An 11,733-nucleotide genomic window follows, 5' to 3' on the forward strand; every position below is an offset into this window, starting at 1 on the left:
TTATTAGAGTTTAATAGAAAAACAATAGAGTAGACAAGCTATAAATCTCACCAGCTGCTAGGAGGAGAAAGATAGAAAAGAGGAAAGAAGGAAAGGTGTGATTTTTTAATTTAGATACTAGAGAGCAGGCAGGATCAGTAATGGAGGTTTCCAAGCACCCGATGAAGCAGGAAGTCCTCAGAGTGTAAGAACCAGAGCAATCCAAAGAAGAGATAGAAACTGGGGGAAAAGGCATATCATTTAAAAATAAAACTCAGAAAAGTGTACATAATTTGTAGTAAAGATCTGTAAACAGATGCATTTAGAGAGGAGGTCTTGGGTTATCTCAGTTAATTATCTCACCAAGGGAATAATTATTCCTTTAATTTTCCTCTGATGTGTCAATGTTTCCAAAAAGTGGTTTGCTGGTAAGGTGATTGGTAGGGCCAGTTGGATTGTCTTAAGATAGGGGAAATAGAGCATGGTGTTTTAGGTCATTTAGAATGTCCTGTCTCTACCCATGGTCAAAGGTAGAACAGAAATACCTTTCTTTTCATTTCATTTCTTTTTTTTTTTTGGTTTTTCGAGACAGGGTTTCTCTGTGTAGCTTTGCGCCTTTTCCTGGAACTCACTTGGTAGCCCAGGCTGGCCTCGAACTCACAGAGATCCACCTGCCTCTGCCTCCCGAGTGCTGGGATTAAAGGCATGCGCCACCACTGCCCGGCTGAAATACCTTTCTTTTGACCAGGAGAAAGTAGCTTTCCCTTGATGGGCTTAACAAAGCCCTGATATCCCTGCTCTCCTCTCTCCCATATGGTATTGTAAATCTTGAGGAGAAATTTATTATGGTATCTATTCTTTAAAATTGATGTCTCACAATGAATATTGGAGCTGTTCCCCAATGTGCCTTATGAGGTAAAGGGCCCATCCTAAATGGTATCTAGGTCTGCCAAATATTTGTATCTACACTTAACAGCGGGGAAAGGCGCTTGCTCAGAGAGAACAAGTCCTTTGAAATCTTAAGAGTTCAAAATTATCAGCCTTGTCAGTCTTTTTCCATACACCTATATACCAAATTACAGAGTCCCATTCTACTCCAATTAGTGCTCTCGCTTTAACTGCAGGCATACTTCATCCCTGGAACATAAGCTTATGTTGTACACTTGATGAAGGCTTGTACTTGGTTTTCAGCAACTTCACTCTTATGGATGTAATAGAAAATACTGTCTCACAGGGCACACTTAGCCTTTACAGTGATTATACACATCTGGAGCTGGAAAATTGCATCTCTGAGCTCATGCTTTTCATTCATTACTTTACCTAGACACACCAGAAGCAGCCAGCCAGCATCATTATGTTCTTTAGTTTTCTGGAAATGTTCACAAACTTTACATGCAATTAGGACTTTCCATGATACCAGGAGAGTTCTCAGCAACTGTAGTTTTAGTGCAGTTGGAGAGCCAGCTCTACACATCATCAAGCCCATTAAAGCAATTCATTCAGCTGATCAAATCTTCATTTGTCATAAAATTATAGAATGATTCCTAGTACCAAAATCTGCATTAGTTATGCCTCTATAAAGCAGTGTATATATATTTTAAAGGGGTTATTAGATTGGCTCACATGATAGGGACTGGGTAGTTCAACAGTGACTATCGGTATCCCACTAGCTTTTCAGACCACACAGCTGCTTCATCCCAACCTATAGGCCTACTAGAGAGATGTTGGTATCCTATATGTGAAAATAGCTTTTATTTATTTATTTTGTAATCAAAGGTGTCTAACCCACTAAGGGCCGACATGCCACAGATCTTCCCACCCTTGCAAAATGTTCATGTAAATCTTTTACTTTTCCTAATCATGTAAAACTTCTGTTTCTGCAAAGGCCCATGCATCCTGGAACTTGATGATCCAGAAACTCATTTCTTTCATGCTTCTTTCCAAGTTCTCCAGTCAGGAGTAGAGCATGAGACTGAACCTCAGCCAATAGTAACAGCCAAGTTCCCCCTTGGATTAAAGACAAAAGACAGAGGCCATTTGGGCTACATGCACTGCTTAGTAGCCTAGTTTGGGTTGTGGAACACCTTTTTTTAACTAAAGAAATTGCCTTGCTCAATTACTTTTGCTTTTTTCTGGTGTTTTGTTGTGCTATGCTGAGAGTGTGCTTTTCTAACAGGTCTGCACTGAAAGACCAAAGAAGCTTCAGGTTGATGTCAACAGAGGATGGCCAAAGTGGCAACTTGAAACACTCTGGAAGTAAAGGATTCAATTTCTTTCTCTGCCTCTTTATATCTTAGCCTTATGTTGGAAGGTGCCATATAATTTTAGGATAAGTCTTTCTCCCTCCATCTCTGAATATGTCCTTCTTGGTGCCCAGAGTTGTTTCCTAGGTGATGCCAAATCCTGTCACATTGACAATCAAAATTAAGTTCTTCTCTCCTTCTCTGATGGGTCTTTTCCTTTTTCATTCTTGAGATAGGTTCTTACTCTGCAGTCAAGGCTGGACTTGAACTCTATTTTTTTAATTAATTAAAGCTATTTTTATTTGTAGCTATATATGTGTGTATAGACAAATTTCTAAACAGTCTTATTAAATAAGAAACACAGAGCCAAATACAGAGGTAACAGCCAAAGAGATCAGAGAACTAGCGAAAAGCCACGACTAGCCTTATCTTACCATCTTACCACCATCACTTCCCCAGAGTGAGCTTCTTCCCATCTAACCTGTGTTTTTATTGCCTTTCTGTTCTGCCTTCTTATTGGCACTAAGCCCAGCCACATGACTTCCTTGTCACTGCCTGTCTATACAAATCTCCAGGTCTCTATGGTTGGTACTGGGATTAAAGGCTCGTGTCACCACACTTGGCTGTGTCCTTGACCACACAGAGACACTGCCTGCCATGTGATCGGATTAAGGGTGTGGGCTACAACCTCCTGACTTCTGTTTATGGCTCACTGTGTGACCTCGCTATGTGACCTTTGATCTCCAGGCAAACTTTATTTATTAACATACAAATAAAATCACATTTCAGCACAATTAAAATATCACCCCATGTGTGTATATGCATACCTGTCTATATATGCAGGGATCTTAGGCTGATGTCAGGTGGTCTGCTCTGTCACTCTCTGCTCTGTTGTATTAAGATAGGATCTCTCACTGACCTTAGAGCTATACTGTCAGCCAGCAAGCTTCAGCAATATTTCAACTCACATCCTCATGCTTGTAGAGCAAGTGCTCTTTCCTACTGAGCCATCTGCCCAGATAATGGCCTTGAACTCTTGATCTTCCTGCTTTAGCTTCCCAAGAACTAGGATTACAAGTGTTTGCAACTATACCTGCCTTAAGGAAGTCTCTTGCCTCTATTGCAACAGTTCCTGAGTATAATCTGATTTTACCACTCACTCCAAGTGTCCAGCTATTGTCTCTAACAGATATTGCTGTTAACACACATGAAAGCCCATTTGTAAAACAAGTCCACAAGATCCTGCATAAGTGCTGTGGAACCACTGATCAAAGACTCAAAAAAATTGGTAAGTAATAAACAATATAACTGCACACAGCTCTAATAATAAAATTATTTCACAGGGTTTCATACTCAACCAAAGCAATTAAAAATACATATATCCTCTCTTGAATAGTTGGGTAATATGAAAAAGTAACCTAGTTTATGTAACCTTAAATAAAGGTTCTTTTATGTGATATAGTCACTTTCGTCAAAGCCCAGAAGAACAAACACATTTATGAAAGGACTCCTTTCTGGGCCTTTCCTTCTGCCATTGTTAATGTACATTATGTAAAGGCCACAAAGTTTCAAAAGGTAAAGTCTAATATCTAGTCTGAAGTCTAGTTTAATGTCTAGTCTAAAGTTTAGATTGTATCTCACTAACAACAGGTCCATCTTCCTGGTAGTGCTGGCATGTGGGAATAGCCAGGAGAATAATGACTCATTTGTAATGATTTTATACTTCTTCCATGATGAAACACTGAGAAGTCTACATGTAGAAATGATATGTGTGTATATGTATGACAATTTCAGATTTTCTTTGTTTTTTTTTTAATTTTATTTATATTTGTTTTTATATGTATGGGTATGTCTGTCTCTGTGTGTAGAAGATAAGGGTGCCTCCAGAGACCAGAAGAGGGCATCACATCCCATGGAGCTGGAGTTACAGGTGACTGTGAGGTGCTTTGCAAAGCAGTACATGCTCTTTACCACAGAGGCTCCAGAGTTTCTTAATTAAATTCATAATTTTCTACACACATATAGTAAGTGGTAGAGGATGTGACCTTCCTGAGCACGTTAGCTCTATACCACCCAGACCCATGCTGGGTTGTTTGGAAAAAGAGCCCAGAAACGGTGCTCCTCAGCTGACCAAGTGTTCATTTATCGTGCTGTTTCTTCCTCTCCTTTCCCTGTCACTAACATGATGGGAAATGTCTTTTTCTTCAAGACAAATCAATATCCAACCAACTAACAAACCCTTTGTATTTCCTAACTTTGTCATCATGGGATTCCAGGAAATTTTCAGTCAGACAGGGAGGTGTTGCTATTTCGGTTGCCATGTGGAGAAAGGCTTAGCTGTGGAGGGAAGGACTGAAACACAAGAGAAGAGATAAGCAAAAGGGTGTTGGGTCACTGTCTCTTCTTGCCACACTCATTTCAGTCATCCCAGTTTCCAGCTAGACACTCCCATAATGTCCCTGAACAGTAAAGGAAAGAAAAGCCCTCTTGTAAAAATAACTCCTTTGATTTCTTCAAGCCTTGGGCTGTGTATTCAGGGGCAGTGACCAGGAGTGAGTCATCTCTATGGAGTCAGGATGAGACCACCCGTGGTTTTCCCAGCTGCATTGCCTGTGGAGCAAAAAGTTCAGAAGCTAAGGGTTTACAAAGACATAATAAAAAAGAATGAAAGAAAGATGACTCCTTTGAAAATCCTCACTCTTTCTTTTTAACTATCTCCTACAGCAATTCCTTTCATTACTGTAAAATTCCAACAATGTGGATATCAAGTAGTATTTTTTTGTCTGTCTCTTTTTCTGCTTTGATACCAGCCTAGTGCTTAAGGCTAAACTTAGGGTAAGCCACCTATCATAGTCAGTAAAAATAGTTGTAAATGAGAATCACCACCTCGTGTCTGATCTGTGTTTCATTTTCATGATATTCCTTGAGAAATGAGACAACAACCATTCTATACTTTATTATTTAAGATCACTTTGATTACTGTCCATAGAAATACAAATTTCATTTATTTTCAAATAAAGGAAGATTCTTTTAAAGGAAGATATTAAGGTATTTTAAGTGACATAAGTTTGAAAGTCAATCCATGTGAAACACAAATAGCCAGAAATGTATCTATTTAAGCACACACATTACCACTGAAGTACCCTTACCAGCCCCCATCAGAAATTTAATAATAAAATGAAACAAAACCAGAACCAGAATACTTTCATTCCCCAGAGACTCTTCTGAAGCTTGGTGTGGACCCAACTTTGCTCCTTCACATGTGCTTCTAACACATCCCCATTCGTTTGTGTCAGCTCCTGATACCTAGAAACACTTCAACCTGAGACCTCAGTAGCAATACCATACTTGGGTTCAGGTACATTCAGGTATGTGATTCACATTATCCTTCTGGCCCTCCATTAGAATCTCTCCATTCTCACACTTGGCCCCTTAGTAACCTGTTTGTAGGTGCCCCTCTTCCCACCTCCATTCCCTGGAGGGCCCTACATTTCATACATCTCCAGGCTCCCCCCTAACCCTTTCATCTCTGTCTTTTCAGACACACTCTCTATCTTACTGCAACCTACTTGTAGGAGGACCTACCACACCTCCAACTCCCTGTGGTCCTAGTGATTTGATGTGGATAGGATTCTCTCAGCACTTTTTGGAATCCCCTCTTAGCCTTTTTCTCTCAATCTGTCTCTATTTCTCTATGCCACTCATGGATCTCTAAAAACATTTTCAACAAGTGAACCATCAATTATGACACTTCTCTAAGGGTATCAAAAAAAAAAAAGGAATCAAACAAAGACATGACCAGATATTAACACACACACACACACACACACACACACACACACACACACACACACACGAAATCTAAGCAGACTCACCAAATAATGGAGGAGACAATGACCCAACTAGACATTTTTGCTACCCAATGAATCATCCAGATCCAGAAATGTGTTACACTTAGTTGAGTTGTTGCCTAAAGGGTCCTCACGAAAACCCCCAAACATCTCAGGCTATTGCCAAGGCTATTGGTTGTTCTGCTCAAACTGATGGTAAGTAGTGGAATCCTATTGCTGAAGAGAATACTCACATAGCTCATTGAACATGGAAAAATCAATCTGGTGCCCTCTAGAGTATTCACCTCTCCTGACTAGTGTTCCTGGTATGGGAAGTTACTCTGAATTCTACCAGAAGAAAAAGAAAACCACCAACCTAGCTACAAACCCTGCAATCTATATCAGTGACCTGTGTGCATGAGATGCTCATAAAATAGTGCCACAAACATCGTGGGAGTAACTAACCACTTTGATTGGATTTAATGCCTATTCCATGAGATGAAACCAGTTCTTGGCCCTTCATAGGTGGCAAACAACCTGAGATTAGATAGGCCATGAACCTATGGGAAAATCAAATACTATTGTCCTACTAAAGGAATGTAGTCATAAAATGACTTCTAGAAACATATATCTATATCCAGAGATCAGTGCTATATCCAGAGATCAGTGTGTCACTTAGCCATAATTAGATAAGTTTTCTCTTACAGGAGGTGGGAGCAAACACAGCTACACACAGATAGACAATGTGCATAGAGTAAGAAACAGTGGAAACACTCAGCCCTTAATGGAATGTCTTCATCAAACCTCTCCTCTCAGGGCTCAGAGGAATATGCAGAAGAAGAAGTGGAGAGGATGCAAGAGCCAGAGGAGATGGATGACTCCAAGGAAATAGCATCTTTCAGAAACAGCAGGACTAATGCATATATGCATGCATAGAGATGGTGGCAGCATGCATAGAGCCTTCAAGGGTTTAGACCACACAGGGTGCTGCCACTGAGAGAGGGATGTAATCAGCCAAACTCCCCCAAATCCCATGTTGGATGTTTTCTTCAATGGTTCCCTTTTCTTGGTTCAATATGGCCCTCCTTTTGTTTTGGGGGCTCTCCTGCCTTCTCTGGCTTTTGAGACTGCTTTATTCAACTGTGCAGAGGGCAGGAATGCCTGAGGTTAGAGATGGAATTTAGCTAATGAGAGGCAGGTATGAGCATCTGAAGTTCCTACTTTGTTGTCTGGAATGTGATTGAACCTTGAGAGCTCCCAGCACTAGAGAAATGTGAGCAGAAAGATCAGGAGTTCAAAACTAGCCTAGATTACATAGTGAATTCCAAGTCATTCTGGGTTATGTGGCAATCAGCCTCAAAAACAAACAAAAAAACAGGAGCCCAATGAAGAATCTGGCTAAGAAATGGAGTTTGCCTGATTTCCTCCCCTGCTCACATCAACACTCCCTTCTCTGGGAGTATATCCTTCATAAATGATTTGCACAAGCTCATGGATACACACACACACACACAGAGAGAGAGAGAGAGAGAGAGAGAGAGAGAGAGAGAGAGAGAGAGAGAGAGAGAGAGAGAGAGAGAGAGGATATTAGGGTTCCAAAATACCAGTAAAAGCCAGGCAAAGCATCAGGGATAGACCCCATTCCCACTGCCAGGAGTCCCACAAGCAGAGCAAGCCACACAACCATCACCCATATGCAGAAGGCCTAGGGTGGTTCCATGTAGGCTCCCTATCCTTCAGTCCATAATCTGTGAGCTTTGGTGAGCAGACCAATTGCTTCTGTGGGTTCCGTTGTAATGACCCTAACCACCCTGGCTCGTACAATCCTTCCTCCCTCTCCTCAACAGGATTATCTGGGCTCAGCCCAGTGATTGGCTGTGGATCTCTGCATGTTTCTGTCAGTTACTGGACAAAGGCTGTTCGATGATAACTGGGGTAGTTACCAATTCAAGCTACCTGTCCACTATTGCAAGGAATCTTAGCTGGAGTCATTCTTGTAGATTCATGAGAGTTTCCCTTACATCGGGTTTCTACCTGACCCCAAAATACCCCCACCATAAAGTCGTCTCTTTCATTACTTCCCTGCTCTACCCACCCCTCAAATCGATACCTCATGTTCCCATCCACACTCACCTCAAGTCTGTCTACCCAGGAGATCTCTTCTATTTCCCCTTCCCAGGGAAATCCATGCATTCCCCTTTGGGCCCTACTTGTTACCTAGTCTCTCCTGGGCAGTGGAATGTAGCACAGTTATTCTTTATTTTTACAATAATATCCACTTATGAGTGAGTACATGCCATGTTTATCTTTCTGGGTCTGGGTCTTCTCACTCAGAATGATTTTTGCTAGTTCCATCCATTTGCCTTCAAATTTCCTGATACCATTGTTTGTTAACAGCTTCTTAATACTTCATTGTGTAAATATATCACCATTTCTTTATCCATTCTTTAGTTGAGGGACATCTAGGTCATTTCCAGGTTCTGGGTATTACAAATAAAGCTGCTATGAACATAGTTGAGCAAGTGTCCTTGATTGAACTTCCTTTGGGGATATGCTCAAGAGATGTATAGTTTGGTCTTGAGGTAGATTGATTCTCAGTTTTCTGAGAAGCCACTATATTGATTTCCAAAGTGGCCTTACAAGTTTGCATTCTCATCAGCAGTGCAGGAGTGTTCCCCTTGCTCCACATCCTCTCTAGCATAAACTGTCATTAGTGTATTTGAATTCAGTCATTCTGATTGGTGTAAGAATCTCAGAGTCATTTTGGTTTGCATTTCCTTGATGGCTAAGGATATTGAATAATTCTCTATATGTATCTTGGCTATTCGAGAGTCTTCTTTTAAGAATTCTCTCTTTAGATCTCTATTCCATTTTTAATTAGATTATTTATTTTTCTGATGTCTAATTTCTTTAATTATTTATATATTTTGGAGATCAGCCCTCTATCAAATTAGCCCTCTATCAAATATGGGGATGGTGAAGATCTTTTCCCATCCTGTAGGCTCACCTCTCATTTTGCCTTTTTTTTTTTTTTTTTTTTTTGGTTTTTTCGAGACAGGGTTTCTCTGTGTAGCTTTGCGCCTTTCCTGGAACTCACTTGGTAGCCCAGGCTGGCCCTGAACTCACAGAGATCTGCCTGGCTCTGCCTCCCCAGTGCTCATTTTGTCTTATTGACAGTGTGCTTTGCCTTACATAAGCTTTTCAGTTTCATGAAGTCCCATTTATTAATTGTCAGTCTCAGTGTCTTGCTACTGAAGGTCTATTCAGGAAGTTGTGTTCTGTGCAAATGTGATCAAGTCTATTTCCCACTTGATCTCCTATCAGGTTCACTGTAACTGGATTTATGTTGCAATCTTTGATCCATTTAGCCTTGGGCTTTGTGCAGGGTGATATGTATGAATCTATTTGCATTCTTCTACATGCTGACATCTAGTTATGCCAGCACCATTTGTAGAAGATGCTCTATTTTTTCCATTGTATAATTTTGGCTTCTTTGTCAAAAATTTGATGTCCGTAGGTGTGTGGATTTACATCAGGGTCTTTGATTCGATTCCATCCATCCACTTGTCTGTTTCTTATGCCAATACTATACTATTTTTATTACTATAGCTCTGTAGTAGAGCTTGAAATCAGGGATGGTGATACCTCTGGAAGTTCCTTTATTGTACAGTATTCTTTTAGGTATCCAGGTTTTTTTGTTTTTCTATATGAAGTTGAGTATTGCTCTTTCAAGGTCTGTAAAGAAGATGGGGCCCCACAACAACAATAACTCCACATGGACAATAATAATACCACTAAGCTGACAAACATCATCTACAGATCAGCTTTGGACTACAAAGTGCTCAGAGCAATTTTGAGATGGCTAGCTGAGATGATCCAGTTTCAAAGACTACTTGAATAAGGACTTGAGATAAACCCTGAACTTTGGCATTATACACAGACTGGACAACAAAGGATATAGCTACCTTTCTTAGAATTTGACAATTAACCCCAAATTTTTCTTTTCAGAATAAAGATACCTTAGCCCCAAGGCCTCATTCCATTAATGGCAGGGTAGTTGAGCCAAAATGTGCTGTAGCAAGAGAGGAGTCTGGAAAACCAGGTGCCCATGTGACTGTGAAGAAGCTGTTAGTTGGTGGAATTAAAGAAGATACTGAGGAACACCACCTTAGAGATTATTTCGAAGAATATGGAAAAATTGATACTATTGAAATAGTTACTGATAGGCAGTCTGGAAAGAAAAGAGGCTTTGGCTTTGTTACTTTTGATGACCAGGATCCTGTGGATAAAATTGTATTGCAAAAATATCACACCATCAATGGTCACAATGCAGAAGTTAGAAAGGCATTGTCTAGACAAGAAATGCAGGAAGTCCAGAGTTCAAGGAGTGGAAGAGGAGGAAACTTTGGTTTCGGGGATTCTTGTGGTGGCGGTGGCAATTTTGGACCAGGACCAGGAAGCAACTTTAGGGGGGATCTGATGGATATGGAAGTGGACGTGGATTTGGGGATGGCTATAATGGGTATGGAGGAGGACCTGGAGGTGGCAATTTTGGAGGTAGCCTTGGTTACGGAGGAGGAAGAGGAGGATATGGTGGTGGTGGAGGACCTGGATATGGCAACCAGGGTGGGGGCTATGGAGGTGGTTATGACAACAATGGAGGAAGAAATTATGGAAGTGGAAATTACAATGATTTTGGAAATTATAACCATCAACCTTCTAACTATGGCCCAGTGAAGAGTGGAAACTTTGGTAGCAGGAACATGGGAGGACCATATGGCGGAGGAAACTGTGGTCCTGGAGGAAGTGGTGGAAGTGGGGGCTATGGTGGGAGGAGCCGATACTGAGCTTCTTCCTACTTACCATGGCCTTCACTGTATAAATAGGAGAGGATGAGAGCCCAGAGGTAACAGAACAGCTTCAGGTTCTCGAAATAACAATGTTAAGGAAACTCTTATCTCAGTCATGCATAAATATGCAGTGATATGGCAGAAGACACCAGAGCAGATGCAGAGCCATTTTGTGAATGGATTGGATTATTTAATAACATTACCTTACTGTGGAGGAAGGATTGTAAAAAAATTCCTTTGAGACAGTTTCTTAGCTTTTTAGTTGTTGTTTCTTTCTAGTGGTCTTTGTAAGAGTGTAGAAGCATTCCTTCTTTGATAATGTTAAATTTGTAAGTTTCAGGTGACATGTGAAACCTTTTTTAAGATTTTTCTCAAAAGTTTTAAAAAGCTATTAGCCAGGATCATGGTGTAATAAGACATAATGTTTTTCCTTGAAAAATTTAAGTGCGTGTATAGAGTTAAGAAACTGTTGTACATTTATGATTTAATAAAATAATTCTAAAGGAAAAAAAAAGATACCTTAGCCCACATCCAACAAGAAGCAATTTTAATAATACAATGCCCACATTCCCAAAAAGGTGGTGTGGTGAGGGTGGTTTTTTGGTCTTTTAATGGGTTTTGGGTCTGGCATAATTTTCATTGTTTAGGAGGGTTGGTTACAAGTTGTTGTTAAGAGTGAGTTAAAGGGCTAAGCAAGGGAGATTAGATTTAAGGTTCATGTTTAAAAAAAGACAATTACTAGTTTTAAATACTTTACATTGGATTGGATTTTTTATATTGCATACAAATTATATATATTGAGATTGATATTGTTAGAAAATGCCATGCATA

General features: G+C 40.3%; 1 pseudogene; it reads left to right on the forward strand.

Annotated features, from left to right (window-relative positions):
- The window catches only part of LOC102926725 (heterogeneous nuclear ribonucleoproteins A2/B1 pseudogene), an 85,169-nt pseudogene extending 73,753 nt beyond the window's left edge, over positions 1-11,416 (forward strand).
- Positions 11,417-11,733: the final 317 nt, after the last annotated feature.

The sequence above is a fragment of the Peromyscus maniculatus genome, chromosome 2, assembly GCF_049852395.1.
Source record: "Peromyscus maniculatus bairdii isolate BWxNUB_F1_BW_parent chromosome 2, HU_Pman_BW_mat_3.1, whole genome shotgun sequence".
Classification (NCBI taxonomy): domain Eukaryota; kingdom Metazoa; phylum Chordata; class Mammalia; order Rodentia; family Cricetidae; genus Peromyscus; species Peromyscus maniculatus.